Source organism: Doryrhamphus excisus, chromosome 17, assembly GCF_030265055.1.
Source record: "Doryrhamphus excisus isolate RoL2022-K1 chromosome 17, RoL_Dexc_1.0, whole genome shotgun sequence".
NCBI classification, from domain to species: domain Eukaryota; kingdom Metazoa; phylum Chordata; class Actinopteri; order Syngnathiformes; family Syngnathidae; genus Doryrhamphus; species Doryrhamphus excisus.
Genome location: NC_080482.1, coordinates 4,089,626 through 4,114,550, shown reverse-complemented (window position 1 = coordinate 4,114,550; position 24,925 = coordinate 4,089,626). Strand labels below are relative to the sequence as shown.

The 24,925-nt window shown below is 40.6% G+C and overlaps 1 long non-coding RNA gene across 1 annotated transcript in view; it reads right to left on the bottom strand.

The window, feature by feature from the left end:
* Positions 1–1,434: 1,434 nt before the first annotated feature.
* LOC131105509 (uncharacterized) overlaps positions 1,435–24,925 on the bottom strand; it is a 56,063-nt gene continuing 32,572 nt past the window's right edge. Inside the window, exon 3 of the long non-coding RNA XR_009119950.1 lies at positions 1,435–1,757. This is a non-coding gene — a long non-coding RNA (uncharacterized LOC131105509). The remainder of the gene's footprint in view (positions 1,758–24,925) is intronic.

Here is a 24,925-nt window from a genome sequence, read left to right as displayed (position 1 = left end):
AATGTGTCTTATATTTGTATTGTAGTTCATTCAGCCATTTTTTGGCTTAATTTAGCCCGAAAATACGTAAACTTTACTTCAATAGAATTAGCAAAACATTTTCACAAGTAAATATTACCATTAGAAAATATGTTAAAAGGAAACCTAATCACAGCAACACCTGAACATGATGGTTCTGGTCTTCTTTCCTTCCCATTCATAAAATCTCTTGAGAATGCGTCTGCCTAGCTTGGTCTCGTTCACGTTGCCAAGAAACAGAAAACACAACAATAAACGAGGAATCTGAGGATCGACCAATCCTCTCAAATGATGACTCCCAGCTAGATGAGGTCAATGACTTTAAATATCTAAGCTCTTATATGGCCGACTCTATGAAGGACTTCATGACTCGCGAAGCACTAGCATGGAATGCACGTTACAGGCTGCATCCCATCCCAAACATTTCAAGGACCACAAAAACCTGCCTTTTTTAGAGCTTTTGTTGAAAGCATACTCTTATATGGATCCAAACATGGACCATTAAAGGTTCCCTGCAGGATCGTCTTAATGACACGTGTGAGTACAGAATATCAGCTGGAGATAGCACAAATTAAACAGATCTATGGAAATATTCAGACTATTTGCTTGCCGTAAAACACGATGTGCTGGTCAATGTTTCCGTGCCATGGAACAAATCTGATGTCATTTCCTTGGGACTACCCTGCCCAGTCAGATTCAGAAGACCTGGGAACTATTTGGATTGCATTGAAAGCAATATATAGGGTATGAATTAGCAGATATCCAAACACTGTGCTTTTCACACAGAACTTTTTTACATCCTACAAACTATTCACATCAATGACTATGCCTGGACCGGAGTGTGACGTATGTGCAGAGGAGCAAGATTACTTTAAAAACAATAATGATGGACGAACGGAAGAGAGTTGCAGTAGTTTTTTTATGGTCCATATATTTGTTGCACTCTGGTTCTGATAGTACCACTGAAGAACTACTGCATTTTTACAGAACATACAGGGGGGAATAAAGGCTGATTAAATCCTTTACACAGCATGTCAAATGGGCTTTTGAGAACATGTTTGCAAGTTATTAGATAGAAGGTCATAGACCATAGACAGGACACCTGAATGACACTAAGCATGGAACCTTCCATCAGTGTATGAAAATGAGTGACAATAATACATTTTGAGAGTAAGAGTAAGTAACTGGTAGAGTAAGTAATGCTACTTAATACAACATTTGGGCAAAGTGGAAGGAATCTGGTTTGGTTTCTAAGGTGTTTTGCATATTCCAGATGCCACAATGAATTCAACATATTCAGCAGTCGTTACTTTTCAGCTTGCAGATGCATGACTTCAATCAACACTTCAGCTGCATAATTACGGCTGCTAAACTCCCAGAGGACGCTCACGTTCACCTGTACATGATTCTATTTCACGCTCGAATTAAGAATTGTATTTATAGCACAAAATGGCAAAAATGTCTACTGTATAATGAAGTTGAGTTTTGCAATGTCATATCAAATATCTGCATGTTATAAATAAGCCTCATGAGAATTTGCCGCTTTCTCGCCCCTCGGAGGAAAGGAGATCTGCTTGTACCTCCCCAGTACTGAGTAGCCTTTGTGACCAATTGACAGCCTGATAATTTATCGCCCTTTACGTCCTGTGACGTGAAGAAAAACTTTCCTTGCCGACCTCTGAATTTTGAGGAGGGAAGTGTGTTTCAGCTCTTTGTCCTTGAAGGTGGGGTCACAAAACCTGGAATGCACAGGAAGGAAGTTAAAGGAGTATGGATATCTGTCAGAACCCCCTTTCTTGACTTCCCTCTTCCTTTGTTTCCCGCTCCTTCTATTTTTTGTTTAACGGGATAAAAGATGAGGGAATAAGGAATAAGTGAGGTCCTGGACCGCTTATGAGTACATAGTCAAATGTTTCAGAGGCGGCGGGCTCCCCTCCTGGGCTGTCTCTCATCACATCGTTTACCCCCCAGGAAGCTTTAGATGTCTGTCTGGCTTCATAATTCTCTTATCGAGCTAATCTGAGAGATAAGGAAAGGGGAGTTGCAAGTGTTAACCCGGCACACCGACGCTGGAATCCAATTGCAGCAGACTCATTCTCCTAACCTCGTACCTGTTAACTTTGAGGGTCCTGCGCCCATTCAGACCCTTGCAATTCAAGGATGCTTGTGCATCTGAGCTTTTGTCCGTTTGTGTGTGTGGATATTTGTCCGTGTGAGCACTTCCCAACCCCCTCATACTGATATGGCTGCCACCCACTTGCAGGGCTGCTGGAGTATGATTGATCTGGGCAGAGGTAGTGGTCACATCCTGAACTGGAGTTGATTTCCTCTCCTCCCCAAATACAGACCTGGTGTTTATCATAGGCTCAGTGTCATGTTTGTATGTTTTCATAGATCAGAGGTAGTATGGGAGTAAAGGAGGTGGGATCAAGTCTAAGAGGAAAAGGAAAGAAAAGGGAAAAAAATCACAAGGGTGCTTTCTTTCACTGTCTTAGCATAAATCTCCAACGGATGTTGAGAGTCAGAAAAAGTGCTAATTGATTCAAAGTAGTCTGACCGACTACTTTTTTTTTTTTTTTTTTACATATTATTGAGGGAGAAAAGGTATCCATTCAACAGAGATACAAACATACCATTGCTTCTTTTTTTTTCGTGAGCTGAACTCATTCATTCATTCATTTTCTACCGCTTTTCCTCACAAGGGTCGCTAGGGTGCTGGAGCCTATCCCAGCTGTCTTCGGGCGAGATGCGGGGTACACCCTGGACTGGTCGCCAGCCAATCACAGGGCACATATAGACAAACAACCATTCACACTCACATTTATACCTATGGACAATTTGGAGTCGCCAATTAACCTAGCATGTTTTTGGAATGTGGGAGGAAACCGGAGTACTTGAAGAAAACCCACGCATGCATGGGGAGAACATGCAAACTCCACACAGAGATGGCCGAGGGTGGAATTAAACCCTGGTCTCCTAGCTGTGAGGTCTGCGCGCTAACCACTCGACCGCCGTGTCGCCGTGAGCTGAACTCAAAGATGTAAAACTTTCTCTGTACACAAAAGTACTATAACTCTCAAATATTGTGGCATTCCTAATTGGTCCACCTCACAGGTGTAGCATATCAAGATGCACCTTAGATCGGCCACTCCAAAATGTGCAATTGAGAAGGTGCAAGGGGTGACATAGCATCCCAAATATGCTGTCCATGCAAGGACTGGTGTGTTTTCAACATCCAGGAATTGTGTACAGATCATTGCAACATGGGGCTGTGAATACGGTCATGGTGACAGTGGGGGTTATGTTATGGAGGCTTATGTTATGGATAAAAAACGCAGATGCATTTTATTGATGGGATTTTGAATGCACAGCGATACCGTGATGAGATCTTGATGCCCATTGCCGTGTTATTCATCCACCGCCATCACCCCTGACTGCTTTTGGACTACAAAAGCACTTAGACTACGTTACAAAAACGCTCCAATGGACACATTCCAAAACAACAAAAACAAGTATAACTTGAAGTCACTGCAGATACCCTGTCCACTAAAACAGTGTAATGGTAATGGTTTAATTTCATATGAACATGCATCAGATTACAATTGACATAATCAGTTCCCAGTTCCACATGTCCAAAAGGAGTAGGTACAAGAAAAGCTTATTAAATCCTACCCCTCCATCTGGTACTTTTACAATCCGTAACTGTTACATTTGTTCACTTCCTGCTTTCCATATTACAGTTTAAGTTTTTTTTTTTTTTTTTAATAATGCACCTCGTACCAAAGTACAAGGTGATATGACCATACAATGACATAATGGGTACCATAGTAACTGTCAATATAGTGACATATATAGCACATTATGACTGGTTCAAGACTCTTCATTGAACTATTACCATGTAAGCACATACATAACATTGGCATACTGGATGTTATTTCGCAAAATAGGTCACTAAAACAACTTCCCAGATGAACTGGCTAAAATTGCATCACCGTACTGTTTCCAATAAACCTACAATCCGGGTAGCATAATCACTCTTCAAATAAGGATGTTGTTTCTGCAAACCTTGTTTGTTTACATGAATAAGAAATTATGTTTTTGAGTCACAAAAGTGGTGTCAGTGTTGGAATATAATTTTCCTACTTTCCTAGGTTCACCCGGTGCATGGCTGCAGGTTTCCTGATGTTGTGTTCAATCCATGTTTTCAGTCCCGTGTGTAATGCCGGAGTAGTTTCCTGTGCTTCACTATTCTGAATCACTGGCTGGCTTGTCTGCCAACAGCAGAATGACGTGTTTCAGCAACAGGTGGCTTCTTTTGCGGTAATTATTAATCAAAGGTGTCATTCAGGTGCCATGCGTTTACAGGTCTTTTAATAAAGTTGGGAAACATGACTCATATGCAGAATGTTATTTTTAATTTGTACCGTACTTCATTTCATTCTGATATCTTTAACAATTGTAGTGTTAAATAACTTATTGGCACTTAAACACTTTATTATGGATGCAGTGGGGTTATCAAAATAATAAAAATAATGACCAAATCCTTTTTTGGTCACAACTTAGTCATCTGTCTATTCCTACTCAGGTGTGACTATTTGGCCAAGATCATAGAGCACACCAACTTCCAAAGTATATTGAGTAATCGCATACCATGACAAGATCCTACCTTCTAATTATCCGCCACCAATGTTTGTAAGAGCATTTTTCCTTCTGTCTTTTTTTCCCTCTGATAGATTGTTCTCTGCGTCTGCTTTCATCTGCGCTTACAGCTGATAGTAGGATGAGGTGAATTGAAGGGTAGCGTGTCTTCAACCACCAAAACATGCACTCTCTTATCCACACCAGTGCCTTCTTTATGGATTTATGGTTCTCTTTAACTCATACAGGTATGAGTGAAACCGGCTATACCATACTGTGTGCTGTACATGATTTAAAACAGACATAACTATGATTTTAATTCTGTTAACTGTAAATGAACACCCAAAATAGGACAAGGTTAACTTTGTTAACAAACAAGAAGTTTATTTTGTATTTGTGTGTACAGTTGTGATTCTGCAAACTGCAACACTTTCCCGCACCAGCTGCAAACAACTTTTAACAATTACTGTATATATACTCTAGCAGACTCTCATGGGACATGTCCAAATCATCCAAGAAGCCGTCTTCAGATCTCCTGTGTCTGTTATGGACATATGTTGTGTGAAACTCCACAGGCACGTTTGAATAGAGTAGGATTATAGACACATGAATGACATCTGGTCTTTTTGAAATTAAAAACCCAAGCAGGGACTCTCTTACATAAATCCCATAAGTACATCAACGTGAAAATGTCATCAGGCTATAAATCAACTAGTCAGAACAGTTTCTCTGTCGATGAAAATAAAAGACAGAAGTTTCACTGGAAAAAACTGAAATTGAAGCAAAATGAAATATCTGAAAACAGGGTAATACATTCTTTTAATATTTTAGAATTATTGTTATAATTATGTTAGACCTTTTTGCTTGTAATAATTGGAAATAATTGTTGGATTCCCAGCTGATTTTGCAAGTTTATCCTTTTATAAAGACACGAGTGGGTTTATTTCAAGTGGGGTTGGGCATCATTTAAATTTGAACAATTCCGATTCCTCGTTTTGATTCCGGCTCCTGATGATTCTCAATTCCGATGAATTAAAAAGGCACGGTCATAAAAGTTTGCAGTTTCTAGTCCAGGTTGCCGTCAATGCCCGAGGCTCGATGTCCAACCCTCATTGTATTTGATTGATAAATGTTCAAATAGAAAGAATTCTCACCTACAAATGATGAGGTCTGATGATTGGACAACATGTCTGGGGTAGAGACACAGGCTCCCCCAAGACCGCCATCATCACTGTCTTCTTTCTCTTTTGGCTTTTCCCTTCAGGGGTCGCCAAAGCAAATCAATCTCCTCCATCCAATCTTGTCTTCTGCATCAACTAACCTAATGTCCTCCTTCACTACTTCCATAAATATCCTTATATTCACTATCTTGCCTCTGGACATGTCCGAACCATCTCAGTCTGGCCTCTCTGACTTTATCTCCAAGGCCTCTAACATTTACACGTTCCTGATCCTATCCATCCTGGTCACTCCCAATGTGAACCTCAGCATCCTCATCTCTGCTACCTCCAGTTTTTCTTGTCTTTTCCTCAGACATGGAAACATTCTGCTTCAACGCCTTGAGAGTCCAACGCAGGGGGCCATGCGCCACGGAATCTTGGATGATAACCTTTTGGCCTCAGCTATAAAACTGAAGAAGGGTTTTGAATGCGTCTTTCAGCATGGCGATGACCAAAAACATACAGCCAAGGCAACGAAGAAATCACTTAAGAAGAAACACAAAGCTGCTTTGCGGCAGGGTAGACTTCCACTAGCATAGGAACAGTTAACGTATCTTCGGCACTTCCCTGAACATGGAAAACTCGTCTGTCTTTACCGCCAGTCAAGGTGACTTCTTCTGGTATGTGCTACGTATACGCTGCAGATCATGCACAGATTAAGCAGTCACAATGCACCTCCTGGTGATCTCGGAGAAAACCTTTTTTGCCAAATATTTGACTTGTACCATATTGCTGCATCCTTTTGCATCATATCATATCATTGTCTCAAATTATGTGATATACGTAGGTGCGCATCCTTAACCCAAGTACTAACAGTGGTCGGATTTTATTTCCTTATGCCTTAATGAATAAATACAAACGACATGTTCTGTCCCCATACTCAATCAGGAATTATGTTATTATTGTCAGACATATGTTTTTCATGAAGCTGAATCTTAAGGAATGTGTACTTTAGCGAGAAGCCGCTATGATTTGTGAGGTGTATGTAGTGGAAGGACAACAGGGGGACGGGGAACTTCCAAGGGGATTTTTCCTCCGCACAGCGATGATGCTCCTAACATGTTTACCACACTCCCTTCTGCACAGCTTTACACCTGTTTAATTCGTCATGTGTTTTGAATATACCTGGAAATAAGTAGTATAGGTTGCACCAGGAACAATGCATGCAGAATATCTTGACAGCTTTAATGTATATAGCCAAATAGCTACACATTTCCCAGGCTTGGGAGGCCAAGCCTAGTCCCAGCAGTGTGACCTCTGACACATGGGTCCCAGCCCATTTTGAGCTCATATAGGATGAGGCAATGTAGAACCGAGGGAGGTTAGCAGTAAGCAGACACGAGTAGAAAGAGCAGGGACGTACTGCTTCTCCCTCTTGCGTCTAGATCTCCCTCGCTTGCAGACAGACATGAGGAAAAGGCTTTGCCTTGCTGACAGAATTAGTTGAATTGGGACCCCAACCTTCCATTCAATCCCTCCCAGATGGACAACATTTTGGACCGCACAGAGTCAGAGAGCCAGAGCGAAAATGTTGGTGATGCAGCTGATGATAATAAGACCTTGCCCGCTTGCTTGTAAACAAGTCCAAATATCCAGTGGTGTGCGGTCAGGGCCACTACGCCTTCTCTGCTGGTTCAGAAACACTGGACTACATTTACAAGTTCAATTCCAGTATTTGTTCCATGAAACTTCACAGTCAACAGTAAATTATCTTCATATTGTAGCGTGTTTCTTGGCTGCTTCCAGTATGTATTTACATCAGATGTAACTTCTATGTGTTGCCATGGCAACGTAACTGGCCCAGGGCCTTCAGAATCAGTAGAGCTGGCCCATCGGATTTCAGATTCACCTCACAGGGCCAACTTGGGGGTTTACCGTGACATCACTATTTTCCCGCCCTCCGATTGGTTGATGAAAGTCGACGCCTCACACTCAAAGTTAGCGGTGCGATTCTGTGTGCGTTATATTAACCAATGGGTATGTATATACATTCGCATATATTTACAGGATATATGTGTATAGTCACATTTTGTTCATAGTTAACTCAGAATTAATCAGAATTAATCACACGAAATAGCATTTTGAATCTATAACAAGTGTATCTTTGAAATATCATACACCTATCAACATGAGACCGGATAATATGTTTGCTTTAGGCATTTTAAAAAATCATATATTCAATTTTCTTTTCAAAACAACTCAACGCAAAATGGACCGTGATTTATAAATAAACAAACACAATGTAAAACTAGACATAAGGTAAATCGTCAAGCAAATAATCTCACAAAGTATATTGTGACTAACATTACAAATAAACGTTTGTGTAAATAAAATATAAAGAAATGTATAAATTAAATAAATAATAATAATAACAATAAAAATAAATAAAAATAAAGAAAATTCAATAAAAAAGTAGCTGTCCTCTGCTATTCCAGGAGTAACAGGAGAAATGCATTATATTACATTCCTACTAATATAGCAACATGAGCATCACTGCATCTCTGACATCCCCTGCTGAAAGCCCCCCCCCAAAAAAATCATAGTCATAAATCATGTCATAGTCAATGAGCTGATCTAAGAAAAAAATGCTCCAGTGCAGCAAATGAAAGGAAATATTTATAAAGCGACCAAAGAAGTGATGGTCATACATAAAAGGTGGTATTACATTTGCAATAATTGTGACTACTGTAAAACTACATAATGTACATTTACACTACTACTGCACCGAGCGGAGTTGCATTCACACAAGGGCTTTTCAAAGTGTGAAGTGGGCCTCCCCTGGGAGGCGCCAGAAGACTTCCACAGAGGCACAGCAACTTGAGAAAAATAAAGAAATACAGATTGAGCGGGTAAAGTGTGGGATGAGTAAACAGCTGCTTGTTGATACTCACTTCTTATACAGACATGTCCTCATGTCCTTGGCATTTGATACCAACTCACAAGGTATCCTTTGGTGTCTGGGACACACCTGGCCTCCCATGACCTTGGTGTGAACGCCCATGTCAACATGAGGGAATCACATGAGGATGTACCTTGGAGTGACGTAAATGACATTAAACTAACATAAAGTGAACTCATACAAGTTTATCAACTAAACCATCACAAATAAAAAAGTCTCTAAAAATATTAACGTCTCTATGCATTTAGTACATATATTGCAGGTTCACGGTTGAATGTGACACGTATGTATGTATATCTGTAAAGGAGTATGGCCATTAATGACTGTGGGCTACAAAGTTGAATTACTATGTCATCGTAAAAGTGTAAAGCGAACAGTCAGGTTTCGTATTCTCATGACTATTTTTACACTATCACAGCATCTGTTGTTAAGCCTGATGTGTTGAGTCGTGATGAGAAAACCATTTATGGCACTTGCTTCGGCTGCTGTCAGGTGCGGACTTACCATTAGGCAAATACAAGCATTACGAGATTTCCAGGGGCCCCTAAACGTCTCATTCAAAATGATTGTAATTGTTTTCCCCTTCAATTTAAAGTATGTATTTTAGTCTTAATTCACATTCTTAAAACTGCATTAAAATGTTTAATCTATCATAAGACATTCAACTGCTCCCCCTCCCTTCTCATGAAATGGACTATTCCATGTGACTGAGCATGTACAGATTTATTTTGGAAGTGAGTAAGACAAACTTGTTGGCGCGGTGATGCAGTGGAGTTATCCCAGTGGAGTGAAGAAGAGGAGAAGGTGAGAGGGAAACATATTTTTAAGTCAGATTGACTGAAGTTAGACAGCCAGATGCTCTTACCAGGAGCACAAGAGAATGTTTTAGATTTCGGGATGAAGCTGAATGGCGCTTTTCATCACAAAGATACGGGTAAACTATATTAAATTAAATAAAACTTAATGTTCTTATCAATGACAGTAAAGGCGTTGAGACGATACAGACAGATAATTAACACATTTCGAAAGTAGGGAAAAAAGCGGCCTTGATTACATACGCTCCTTCTGCAAAAATGTAAATTAAAAAAAAAGACAGCCCCAATGACTGCATTGGGGCACCCAAATAAAAAAAAAAAAAAAAAAAAAAAATAAAAATAAAAATAAAAATAAAAATAAAAATAAAAATAAAAATAAAAATAAAAATAAAAATAAAAATAATATATATAATAATATAATAAATAATAAAATAAATACGCCCTGGCTGCTGGCTGATGTCAAGATGCATAACATCCACTTATAACCAGTATAATTAATTTGTTTTTTCAGTTGGTATTTACAACACAGCTTGAGGTTGGACACTGGGATTGGACTCGGTCTGACTTTTTGCTCCGTCACATACTGTAACCGAATCCAGAGCTCAACCTTGTTCTCTTTTATTGACGGAGCAGAGGGATTTGAGGCAATTCCGTGTTCGCCTGTGTGCGTGTTTCCAGCCTAACAGGATTGAGGCGACTCCACCCTTTCACTAAAACGCTCAATTAGTCCAAGAAAAGCCTGTTTCATATCACACCGAGTATTTATAATTGTTTAAGAGTTAACACAGAGTCAGTTTCTCATTGGTTCAATCAAGCGAGATGGAGCTATCTCTCAGTGGTCTTGTTGAAACCCCCAACCTAGCGTGTTACTCTATGTCTCTGTTCATCACTGCAGCAGATAAATACCGCCTCTTTAAATTGTACAACAGACATCACAAAGGAGAATTCCTACTCTGTTTTGTAATATCTTTCCTCACATGATTGCAGGCCTCCGGTGCTGGCTGGATTGTGTCTGACAGCGTATAAGATCTCCAAGCCTTACCTTCAAGACATCTGTACATCTTTCCCAGAACACCCCATTGCCTCTGAGCAAACCACATTGTATGCTCTTTGTTGACTCAAGAGGATCGGGGATCTGCTCTTAATCACATGTCCTTTTTTTTTTATAAGCTCCCTGTCTTATTAAAGCATCTCATGGCTGTATTTAGGAGCTATAAGTCATACTTTGTAATATAGGCGGATGGAGGGATGGCCAGGAATGCAGTGTGTCTTGATTTGAAACCATCTTGTTTTCATCCTTGAGGATGCAAGGCCAGCCTCAGAAGGGGAGTATGCGTGGAACCGTCCTTTGACCAGCTGCCACCGTGGGGAACTGAGTTTGTGTGGCCGTCACAATGTTATAGTAGTATGAGTATTCAAACTCTGGATTCTTAGCCGTCTATACTTAAGGGAAACCTGGATTTGGAGCCAACCCCAGCTAATTTTGAATACGACAAGGATTACAAGATGGATTGTTTACAATCAGAGGCCAATTTTATAGGCATTGGCATGGCTGCATGATTGTTAAAAACTATTCAAAGAATCAACTTCAAGGCATTTGGATTCTAATTGTATGAGACGTGCAATGTGCAATGTTGATAAACACAATTGTTTGCTGCAATGCCACCTTTTTGATGTCAAATTGATGAATAGCATCGAACATTAATTGGTCTGCTAATTATAGTGCTAACATCTGGATGATATAGCTAACATTTTGATGTTTAATGGTCCCATCTGGAACTCCGGGGTTCAGAGAGAAGGACGGATGTTGCAGACAACATCAATATATTTTATTATTGTATATACTGAAAGTATGAGTTGAGTCACATTTCTATGTAGCATTTGAAAAAAAATCTTTAGTCTGAGACTCCTTAAAAAAAGTGTATAACTGTGTCTAACTTAGACAAAAGGCGTTCTGAAAATGCGGAAGAAAGCAGACCTGGTTTGAGCAGATTACCCGTACGCCTGTTTGAACAGATGTGTTTTTTGCTGGCTTTAAAAAGAATCCACAGAATCAGCAAAATTTAAGTGTATGGGTGGAGTCGTCCAGATTTTAGGCACTGAAACCTTACAAGCTCGATTACCACGGATTCTGACGTGACTACATGTAAATTTGTCCTGTCGAGAGCGCTTAGCGGGATGACAAGTGATGTGGATTCATGTTTGTGTTTAATCACAGTATTACTTATAAATGACTTAATTAAAATGATATTCATTGTGAAAGTGGATTCATTGAGTGATATCATACTACTATATTGGGGGCATAACAGCATTTCATGCACTGTTGTGGCTATTCCAGCAAAGGATAAGAAGCTTGTTTTGCCAGCACTTGTATCCCTATCGCCCTGCAAAATTTAATACACGCCCATTTCCGGTTCATGCCTCACCCACTCTGAGACAAATGAATAATTTAAATGGGTGAAAAAAATAGTCTTCATCCTAAATGTCAAATGGCAAAACCCAAACATGATGAATCAACGCACTAATAAACAATATAAACTTGTGATGCATTAGATAGGTAGCGAGCATAGACGGGTATGTTTTCATATGAAAGGAGGGAGTGTTTGAGGAATTGACGCTGTTTTAATGCAGGAAGGTTGATGAATGGTTAGCCTACTTTTCATTATTGTTACTCAGAGGGACGTCCCCTTCCCACCGTGGTGATCAGCCCCCTTGCAGTTTGCTTAGCGGAGTGGTTCCATATGGAAGAACGCATGAGTGCAGCATCTGGTACCAAACGGGTCTGAAGGAGCACTACTAGTTAAAGTACACAGCGACTCTATGTCGTGATGATGCTTATAACCATTACTATTTATGGTCGATGGCTTTGGATGTTTCTGGCATGACAAGGAGATGCCAACTGAGATGTTCCATCATGACCTGGGGTGCTTTTTCCTTCAATGGAACAATGGAGCTTCATGTTGTGCAGGGGCGTCAAACAGCAGCTAGCTATGCGGTTATGTTGCAGGGGGCATCCCTCATGACTCAAGACCTGGTCTCACCTTGTTTGTATAGTAATGACAGGGTTCTTCAACAAGACAATACTGCAGTTCACAATGCCTGTATGACAAAGTTATGTTTTTATCAAATATTGAATGGAAATATCATCAAAAATAGGGAAGAACTGTCAGCAGTTTTTAAAATAAAAAACAATGACATGAAAAAGAAACCTACAATACAATTTCTGGACAGTTAGGGTGTAAACTTAATAGTTCTTTCCCCCTACAAGCATCACAATCTCTGCAAGCGGAAGGTAAGCGAGATGGATCAGCTTGTCTCGCCAAAGGATTCCATCCAAAGCTCATGAGCACTTTTCTCTTTGCTGCTTCATTCACACATCAGTCGGATGAGTCAAAAAGCCCCTGGGATGTAAAGTCTGTGTGTTAATGCCAAAACACTGTAGTGAAGAACAGATTGACTGCCGCGTCAGAGTAGGAGGCTCAGGCAGGCTGGACAGGGAGGAGTTGAAGATCATTGACCCTGAAATATAGCCACCATTACCTCACTTCTAATTGTTGATTGATCTAAGAAGCTCGAGACAGACAGGTTCTTCAAGCTTTTTTCCCATGTAGATTAAACCCTACTACTTAAGGTTGCTCGGAGGTCATAGGGCAACTGCATAGTACCAGCTAGGGTAACAAATAATGTCAGTCATGCGCAATGAGCCAATGGTGAGATGCAGTCATTTTCTTGATTGGAATTCGGGGAATGAGATCACCGGCTGAGGGCTTTTTTAAAAAAAAAAAAGGGAAATGTTGTATCTCATCTTACGTTTTTAAATGTCTCAGACTAAAATAACAGACATGCTCTTATTAATGGCTTCAAACAGACTGGCATTAGTGGATGATGTCGATTATGGCACGTAATGGTGATGTCCTGATTGCCCCATCAGAGATCACGTATGTTGTAATAGTCTCTGTCTCATCCAGGCATTGAGGTCATGAGAATAATCCTTTTCTTTACTACTACTATTTGTGTCTAGACGGGTTTTTTTTCAATGTCTTCACAGCGATGCATACACAAGCAGTTGGCAGGAAGCAACATGAATCACGTCTGCTGAACTCAAAGCTGAGATGACAAGGAAAACAAAATGCAATACATTTCTACACCCTGAAAACTAATAATAGAACATATGTTTATAGGCAATTAAAAATACATATTGGGGAAATGGAGGTGCTTACAGTCAACAAATACAGTACACGGTGTGTATCCATTCAAGAGGAATGCGCCCGATGTTGTAAAATGCTATTTTTATGGAAAATACACCATTGGCACAAAATCCATAGGTTGTAACAGCGACAACAACCTACCTTTCTCATGATACCACCACAGATGGTAGTAGTAATGAAACTTTTCCGATTTAGGTATACAGTGTATTTTCATAACGTATTGCGTTCCATTTATGCAGTGCATCCCCGCTTCAAAGAAATAATAAAAAACAAAAACTATTTATTTATTTTATTCTAAAACTTTTGACCGGTACCACGGATGAAACAAATTTCTTATGTCTGGATCTAAAGTAGTAACTTTTGGCATAGTCAACGATGTCCCATGTACACAAATGTTTATTTACCAGTACCTTCATGCCTTTAATGATTGACTCTCAGCAAATATCAACATTTTTCTTCTCAATTCCCTCTTTGCCAGCCCCTCCAGACATGGTCCCAACACCTCATCTGTCTTCGCTGAGCTTAGACACGCAGGCCCATGTTTAGCATACTTACTTTTAACTCACATCACTGCCTCCTTGACTAAGCCCAGTAGTCCCAGCAGAGCAGACCCACTCCCTGATACGTAGATTCAGGTGGACAGTGATGTGGAGCTACTGGGAGTAGTTGTTCATCAGCTGTCTTCCATGTCAGGGAGTTTATCCCACAGTCCCAAAATGTACTGGTACTAACTCTGATAGCTCTGGTGATTACCCGTATTCCAATTGATATCTGTGTATGTTTATATCCGATAGATGACAAAGTGTTTGCACAAAAGTGGCTCTATGACATATATTGACGTCTCTATTTGTGCCAAAGCAGGTGATGGTAGGCTCTGGGTATCTGTTGCCGCAAATGTTTTGTTGCTCAATAACCTTAGCGGTTACGAGATTAGGTTGTATTTAGACTATATTTGCTATAATCCTCTGGAGATGGCATGACTTCACTGTCTTTTCCTGCTTTCTTGTCAAAGGTTTTGGTTTATTTCTTGCATAAAAGTGCAATATTAAATGTATGTTTTTGTATGGCCTAGCTTGTTTTCATATATTGCACATAAAAAAACTAGTAACATGCATACAATATTGCACTGTTTGTTGTGTTCTGTATCATTCTGCAAAACTGAGTCTGTGCAGTTTTTTTATCTAGAGCGACTGCGAAATAACCTGCCATGGTGCCAAAGAAAGTTGCAAGTGCCAATTCGATAAAGAAGGTGAGAAATGTGATGTACAAGATTTCCATTCATTCATCATGTATATTTTTTTGCATGTGAAGCATTTATTATTTTCTCTAAAAGTATGCTCGAAGTGTGGTTATGTTGCAAATTTGTACTCTTAACAACAGACAATCTTGCAGTAATATTTTACAGTCCTCATATCCATAAGAGTAATACTTGGTGTTATTTATAGTTTATATCTTTATGCATTCAAATACAAGTCCCTCAGCTCTTTGTTGTTCCAAATGACAGTAAAGATCACCACAAACCACAACAAGACCGAAAAGCAAGTATTTTTACAACCTGCAAGCATCAGTGACCAAATCTAAAAGATTGTGTGATTCGCTGTTGACCTGATTAGCAGCTGGCGGACGCGTCTGCGAGAGGCAGCCAAGCCTTTTCAACTCAGCAAGGTGCCGGAGAAAGAGAGTAATGAGCTTTAAGCTGCAATGCTATGCCTCTTCCTGCCTTTGCTTTGCCACCTTTCAAGTCCAAGCTTATTTTGAAGAGGAGGCTCAAAGCTATAAAGCCTCATAGTACGTTTTAGCTTCAGCCTGCCAAGTGACTCTGAGAGAACTATTTAACGTTTAGTGCCTCATGGGAATTTTTGACTCTTGCCATGTTTTAAGAAGGAAATCTTTGGTTGTTGTTTCTGAATCCTGTCAGAGCTCAGCAAGCCAGTCGGAGAAACAGCCGCATAAAACTCCGGTTGAGGCAGGTCATGTGACTTCTATTTAACGTTCAGTTATTACCTTTCCTTATTCTGCCCACATGGGTGCCATAAGTACAAGTACGTGAGGCGGTGTGTTTACCCATGTGTTTCATGCATATGCGTATGTATAACAGAACTCGCTAAAATCATAAACAGAGCGTTGCCCTCTTGCACGCCAAATGGATTCCAAGGAGTCAGTAATACAATTGGGTTCAGTTAAATTTGTCACTCCAAATTGACCCAAAAACAATTAAGTCATAGGGGCCATTAACTATGTATAACCATCATAAAACATGTTCCTGCACTAAAGAAAGACGAGGTAAAACTGTGGTCAAAGGAAATGAGGTAATAAGGATTGCACAGCTAGTCAACCTGTCTTGCCACTGCACTGCCTCGCTGACCTGAGGGGAGCCAGATGAACTTTTTGGGGAGGGAAATGGAAGGAAAGGGTGGCTCGGAGGGGTTGCGGGGGTGGCGGGTCATCGGGTGAGGTTTTCGGGAGGGGTGGGTGTTGTGCTAGAAGGGGGATTTGAGCGAAGCATGCTACCTAATCTTGCAGTCAGCCAAGCGATCTCATGATGCAGGGGGCTTAGCCACCGTAGTGAAAGCAATCTAATGGCCAATGAGTAATCAACACTATTGCCTGTCTCGATTAATTTCCCTGCAGCCTAGTCCACTGAAGCAGGGAAATTCTTCATTGCTTCGGAAAGGGAATGGGTGGGGGTGCAAGGACACAGAAGACATATAAATTATAGACATATAAAAAAATATATGTATTTGATTAACTTTTGGATGCAACAACTTCTCATTAATGCAGTTCTTCTCAAATAGTGGGGTCGCCAGCCAATCACAGACAAACAACCATTCACACCACACCTAAGGACTCCTAATTTGGAGTCGCCAATTAACCTTATTAAATGAAAAAATAAACTATTTTATTGTCCCTGTAGTGTTCCCAATTGCATCAATTTATAGTTGCAGTCCATCATTAATTCATTCATTATTGCAAAAAGGTTTGACACGGCCATTTATCCCATACTCCTATAATAACTTCAGTGCTGCAACCTGAGAGAATTATATTCCACACTTATGGTTTGGGTTAATTGCTATTTACTCTTACGATTTCATTACATGTGATTTATTTAATATGCAAGTTATGTTTTAATGAGAACAGACCTTGAGGTTTTGGTCCGAGATAAAGGGGGTTCAAAGTAGATCGTTCCACTCAAGTCAATGACAGGTTCCATCTTTCAGGGAGATGAATGGCGGTGAAAGCAGAAGCCAGCTAACCTCTGTCAAAACTGCCATCCATCACTCAGCATTTTAACCGAAGCCACGATGAAAGACAGCCAATTACTTGGGCCAGTGGATGAAATAAATGCGTCCTCACATTAGGGCCCATTACCAGGCCTCTCGCTCCCATTTCTCCCTGTAGTCTGCAAAGCGGTCGAGCGCTGGCTTGGCCCGGGACCATTATGTCTGTCTGAGATCTACCAAACTACAGCCCCGCGTTGAGAGGTGTCCATTCACATGGCTGCCATAGAGCACAAAAAAACTCAAGTGCACACTCCAACAGTGACAGAAATATATATCACCTCTACTGCAATAGTCTGTCACTGAAATGTTTTGGAATTTTTCTTGGCTTTGTCTCACTTTAATACTAATTTCTCATTGCTCTCCGAGGATGAATAACATGCCAATCTCCATCTTCTCTTATTTTGGTAATGGTTTTATTTCATTTGAACATGCATCAGATTACAATTGAGTGCATCACAACATCAGTTCACAGTTCTACATGTCCAAAAGGAGTCAGTAATTGTTACATTTGTTCACTTCCTGCTTTCCATAATACAGTTTAAGGCTTTTTTTTGTTTTTTTTTGTTTTTTTAAATAATGTACCTCATACCAAAGTACGAGGTGATATGACCATACAATGACATAAATATAGGGATATATATATAGCACATCATGACTGCTTCAAGACTCTTCATCCTTGTATTTAGCAAACATCAACTGCTTGTATTGTTTCTTGAATTGGCTCATCGTTGTGCATTGTTTGAGGGTCTTACTCAATCCATTCCATAGTTTGATTCCACATACTGAAATGCGATGGTTTTTTAATGTAGTCCTAGTATATAAGTGTTTCAAAAGTTCTTCCTTGAGATCATATTTCTCCTCTCTTGTAGAGAAGTATTGGATGACATTTTTAGGTAAGTAGTTGTTTTTCGCCTTATTTTGAAATTTTGCACACTGAAAACATGACCGCCTGGCTCAAGGTCAGGCCAGTTAAGTGTTTCATTGCATTTCTATCACAAAATCGAAGAACATTTGTTTCGCTACCAATCATAATGCTAGCCTTAGCTGCTTCTGTTAGCATTGCCTAGCAGTGTAGCTGCTCTCCTCCCATGCGTCGAGGAGAGGCTCTCCATCAACCCATTAACCACCTATGCTACTTAACTCCTTCTCTCTCCCACTTCTGTGTTTTACTTGATTCCAGGTGTCCCGAGTTTATAGGCATCTATTTTATTTTCTCCTGAACAATAAACTCTCGAGGGGCTCAAGTGAAGGGGGCCAAGCAGGGAAAGAGAGGGGCCGAGGAAGAGGGGCTCTGTTTATTAGACAGCAAATAGCCGGCCGGTGAGTTTATGATGTGGAAGGTCATTGTTGGTTAATAAGTGGCCACGAGTGCAGGCAGGTGCTGTGTTAACACCTCCTCTTTACTCGTCTTTCCAGCAGAGGGCATTCATCAGCACCGTGGTAATGAAGGCCATATACGGTAATTAATAGGTGCATGGTAGAGAAAGCCCACTGGATCTATCAATACAGGCCTGTTTGAAGAGCAGGCATAAGATGGGACAGCAGGGTTTCAAAAAGGGGGTCTCTTTTGAAGAGACTATAGACAGGTCATTGGGTTAGGGAGTGGAAGCCCCTCACTTCCAAGCTTTGTTCAGGTGTGGGGCCGGATCGAGTGTTTGCGGAAACGGACAGCAGCAAACACGTTGGAGGCTTACGGCTCCAACATCTCTAAAGTGTAGAGATTTGAAGATCATATTGTTTTCATAAAGTGGAACGGCAGCTCGACATGACTTAGGTTTACCAGGATAGCCGAAATGGTATATCTGGCTCCACTCGCTTCTTCTCACCTGCACCTTATCTCCTCAAATGAAGTGTTGACTTTCTGTTCTTCAAAGGAGAAATACTGTCAGGCTTCTGCTAATGGGGATCAGGAGAGGCTACTGTTCTGGGACTTGTCAAGTCATATCCAACCTGCCATCCTACTCTGAAGTGTGAGAGCTATTTAACTGCACATTCTCCCCTTTTTGCCTCCCACCTTCTCAGAGTATTAATTACGTTTCTCCAGTCTTTATACCGGTCTTTTTATATATTTTTAAATATTACATTATTAAGTGATTAAGTGTGGCTGCACGGCGGTCGAGTGGTTAGCACGCAGACCTCACAGCTAGGAGACAAAGGTTCAATTCCACCCTCGGCCATCTCTGTGTGGAGTTTGCATGTTCTCCCCGTGCATGCGTGGGTGTTCCCCGGGTACTCCGGTTTCCCCCCACATTCCAAAAACATGTTAACATGCCAAATTGTCCATAGGTATGAATGTGAGTGTGAATGGTTGTTTGTCTATATGTGCCCCGTGATTGGCTGGCCACCAGTCCAGGGTGTACCCTGCCTCTCGTCCGAAAACAGCTGGGATAGGCTCCAGCACCCCCCGCGACCCTCGTGAGGAAAAGCGGTAGAAAATTAATGAATGAATGAATTAATAAAATAATTAAGTGCATATTATGCAATCATAGACTTACATTGTTGTGGAATACCAACTATCACTGCTCAATTTAGGGAAAACCTGCAAATTATTTTTGATGTTCAAGCGGATTATGCTAAAAATCACCCAAAAATTATACAGTTTTTAATTGCATACTTCCCACTGGTTAAATTAATATATTCTGCACAATTGAAGTAAAAATTGATAATGATACGTATATCTAATAATATAATATACTGTGGCAATGTTACCTACTGTCATAATGATGTTTGCTTGCTAATAATGCACACAAGAGTCATGTATTAAATGAGAAAAGTTAGTCAATCACTTACCACTTACCAGAATTCCGGTGTTCGTGAATGCACCTTAGTGTGGTGGATAGTGAGGAAGTGTGTGGACGTGGACATGCAAACCACTGCCAGCAACTTTTTGGCCCACTTCAGTGCCGCTAAATCGAGCACTGAAATGGGGCACCATTAACAACTTTGTTTTTCGGTGTGGTTCCAACCGCTTATGTTGGCGCCGGCGCCATTCTAATCCAAAGTTACGGTATGCATCATGACATATTTTTGACATATTTTTCAGAAAGCTTTGCTTCCATTCATCTGTCAAACCATCTTGATGGGATCCAAGTCTGGAGACTCAGCTCATGGCCACTGCATGTTTTTAATCTTGTGTCATGAAGTTCTAGTATAGTTTTGATTTATGTTTTGGGTCGTTATCTTGCTGTAGGACAGTGAAGAACATTCTCCTTATGAGTGCTGTATGTGTTCCTTCCATGTGCGATTGCTTGTATTCTGCAGCTGTGTGATGCATATGTGTGTGTGTGCGTGTGTGTAGTGAGCATGGCTCGGAAGAGGCCTGGGCAAAGCTTTACAATGGGCAACTGAAAAGAACCATTCTTTTATTCAGCAATTAACCCCATCTGGGTAAATAATACGCTGTTGTGCAGCGGAGCCGTCACTGTTGTACGCTGAGCCCTGAACTCGAGAGCACTTCAAACAACAGCCGGCCGCCCAAACGATGACAAGGTGCTGCAGAAACCGCTTTTCACAAAGTATATAATGCAAAGTATTGTGTTTCACTGTACAGTTTTAGAGACGCCAGAGATACCCTGAAAAGATAGAGAGATGGGGGACAAGAGGCAGCGACCGAGATGGGATATGAGGGAACGCGAGGTAGCGAAGGGAAGAGGGCAAATGCACCAGCGATATCGCAGATAAAAAGTCTGGATGCACTTACCTGCCTGGAAATCGGATCTTATTATTTTGAATTCGGGGGGCTCAGGCACTTATGAACAGAGAGTAGGGGACTGTGTCGGGGGCAGTGTTGGGGGAGGGAGGAAAGTGGCAATGGGTTGCCTCGCAGCACGGATGTATTGTGTGAGAATTCTATCTGCTCATCTTCTCTTATCGTAGCTCAATTTCCCGTTTCACACACGCATGCACTCGCAGCGTTGACACACATCAACAGTCCATTCACTCATCTGATGACTGACTGAACTTCCTCCACAGGTAATTAATGCCGATCAGGGTTGCTGCTCCCTGGATTTACGATGAGAAGGAAGTGAAGCTGATCGTCGCGATGTGAAAAAATGGCGAGCGCAGGTAGGCTGACGGTAGGGGAGAATCCGGCAACTGATCTTTCAAAAGAGATTGGGGCCCTTCAGGATTCCCATTATAATACTTTTCCTTGGGGCCCTGTTAACTCTCCCCGATGTCTTGTGGAATGAGATTTGGCAAGAGTGAGCTTCATGTGAGGAGGGCCTGACACAAGGGACCGTGGACACACGCCAAACCACAAAAGGAAACAAGGTTGCCGTCACCTGCACTTTTTATTTGCTCATAAGCCAGAAGAGGAGCAGCGCTGCCATATTTTTTTTACATCAGACTGATGAGTTGAGCAGAGTAGTAGCTAGCACACGATATTTATTGTAAAAACAGAATGGGTGTAAAATATTTCTTCTTCTAAAATTAGCTTTTGTGTCATGTTATGTTCAACTGAAGTAAAACATATGAAGTAAATTCCAGTGTATAAGAACACTACTTTTTTCTTAAACATTGAACCCTTCTGCTTTTACAGTGTAGCAAATTTATGGCTCAATTATATTCTAGTGACATCTGCTTTATTTCAGAACTCGTAATTGTTTAAATATTATGCTGCTCACAAGTCAATGAGGAAATGATAGCGCTTTCTTTGGCAGGAGCAAATCATGAGTTAGCCTGACTCAGAGTGTCATTTTACAAACTATACTAAACTCATCACACAGCAACCTAACACGGACAAGGTACAGTCATGTACCAATATGAGTTCAAACTGGAAAAAAAACAAAACAAATTCTGATAATGCATTGCGTCCGAGAAACACATTATAATGCAGTGCTGCAATGACGTCAGCCTCCCTTCTGGCCTCCTCTGTCTCCCTCTGGTGGACAGAGGTATCTTTTTTTTACTGTTGGACATGTTTCTGTGATTTCCTATGGGTTGAGAAGTTTGTGAGTATCAAATGACGAGCTTCCTCCTGGTCCTCAGTGACTCGTGTGCACCAATTTTACGGGTTTTGTCATCCCATACAGTTGTTCACAATTTTTGGAGGGAAATTATTTATTTAATGATTGACAAAGCTAGTGTAATTTGTGTCTGTTTTAATTGTCTAGTTTATTGCATTGAGAAAAAGAAATCAAGGTCTTTCAAGGTCTTCCTCATAACTATCCAAAGCACATTCACGCATGTTGTCTTTTATTACATAAATTTACATAATTTGCTCTTATTCTTGTCCTGTTGGTTTTGGATTGAGTTTGAATTGTCATATCATTCAATCTCATACATTTAATAATAGAATATCAAATATGAACAAATAATAATTACCCAGTAATTTACCTTTCTTACAGCATTCTTGGTTTTCTTAACAGCCTCAGTATAATTCATCTAGACTTATGGAGATGGCTGTTTCTTTACTTAATCCAAGAAAGTAGGTGGTTTTGAAAAGCAGGGAATTTGTTTTAAATAACATTTTTTTTGGCAGAGGACCCCAAGAACCCCTGGCCAAGATGTATCCTGCCAAGTTTGCACTTCCACTTTCAAGCATAATAAGGTTCTTCGTAACATAAATGACTTAATTATTACGATTATATCCATTAAATCCAATAAAAATCACCTTTGTGGCATATGTGTGAGAACAGCCAGAGCCGACCTGAGTGAGCCAAAAACGAATAAGCATGAGAAAACTTATGTAGTTCATTCTTCCAACTTTGGATAATTTATGAAGTGCCAACTTTGATCACAGAATCTCTTAATATCACAGGTAGACTTCAACTCTAACTAGCAAACAAACTCTTCCAACTGTATGTCAGCATTTGCTGAGTATTGCCACGGTAGTAAAACATTACTATGTGTTTAAACAGTTTTGATGAATGGAAAGTAGAAGTTTGACACTGAGAAGACCAAGACCGGTCTTTGAAAGCTACTCTTTTGCTGTCACTCTTGAACATATTAAAGGGGACCTATTATACTCATTTTTCGGTCCTTTTTCGTTTTGAGTTGTGGACTCCGATAGAGCATCTACATACAATAACCAGCACAGAAAGCTTTCTACATCCTCCACAATCTGCACCTATTCCAGCTGTATTTCTTTGCGGTCACACGGTCTGTTTTAAATTCCAGGCACTCACGCTTTGCTGTGGTTGGTCATACTTCCAAGTACTGAGGAGGACTTCTGGATAGCTGCCGAACCCAACTTTATCGGAGTTGATCGTAAAAGCTGACTAATGTTTTTAAAATGTCCGCTTTTAACATATAGCCATATGTGTTGGATTGTGAATGTAGAGACAGACTGAAGTTTCTCAAGAAAAGAGGTTACATTTAAAAAAAAAAAATTAAACTTTGCATAGAAACACCCACAAATGATGCTCAGATCAAAGTCACATATGTCCACCATCTCTTGGTGTAACGTATTAACTACACAGAAAAGGCTCGCTGAAAGGTCTATATGTCCATGTCCTTCTACTTTTGCTCAAGCTTGACCAAGTCGACCATAAAATCTTTTTTTTTTTAGCAAAGACTCCACGACCCATTGAAAACATCTCCCACCAGTTGAGAATCACAATGGTGAGAGGAGGTAGGCTGACAGTGAGAGGGAGAACCCGGCAACTGATTTTCCCAAAGAAATTGGGGCCCCTCAGGCTCTAATTATAGTTCCTTTCCTCGGGGAGAAGATTCTCCCCAATGTCTTGTGGAGTGGGAAGTGGCAAGAGTGGGCTTAATGTGAGGAAGGCTCACCACCAGGGCCCACGGACACACGGCAAGTCATAAAAATAAACAAGGTTGGTGTCACGCATGCATGTTGTGGTGGTGTAGCAAGTCATCAAGTCATTACACTCAATTATTTAATTGGAGAATGGAGAATCTTTTTATTGAGTTTTGATAAATGTGATTCCGATAAAGTGTGCGTTGAGTGTAGTTTTTAAGAATTTATTAAAAATAGACAACTTCAGCAATCCTTCTTTGTGTTGGCTCTACCTAGAGAGTGTTTTGGTGCACATGACATTGCACTTGAGATCCATCATGCCCATTAGCAGCTATTACATGTCACCATGGATGCTATGAGCAGTAAAATGAGCCAAAGGTAGGTGCACATACACACACACAACACACACACACACACACACACACACTCACTCATATTGCATATTATATGTGACAAGTACTGTATTTTCTTGGGGAAATTAATAAACATGCAAAGTGATTCTTAATTATAGGCAAAATATAAATTTGATTTCTTTTTAAGGTTTCTGGTTTCATTCAGCTTCAGACTCATGAACAAACTGGCAGAATCCTGCTGCGGTAAATCGAAGAAGACAAAACAAAAAACGAAAAAAGGGATATTCTTGTGGTTTTTCTCCATCCCTTAGTTTATTATCTAATCAGCTCAGGACTCGGACACACTCAGTGGACCCAGACTACACGGCCAATAGAGCACCCAACAGACTGTGTCATCTCAGCCTGCTGAATCAAAAACAAACACAGGACGAGGGAGGGCAAAATTAAATAGGTAGACTCCCAACTTTTACCACGCTCCTCTATTTTGTGTTTTTTTTTACTTGAGTGCACTTTTATGGGGGTGCCTCAATTAATAAAAATCCATGAAATCATCTAAAAGCACTTTTACTTTGACGTAAAGATCGTATGTGTGGAATTTCAGATCCCAAATAGCCTGAAGTCAAATCCCTCCACATTCACACCGTCCCATACGTTCACACACAACTAAAGATTGCCTCAGAGTAAAGGGGAGAGAGCACGACAACGTCACCAAACAAGACAACAGTTCCAATTACAGAGCAGCCTGGAGACGATCCCGCACTTTAATGAAAGTCCAGTTTCCCCTGCCCCA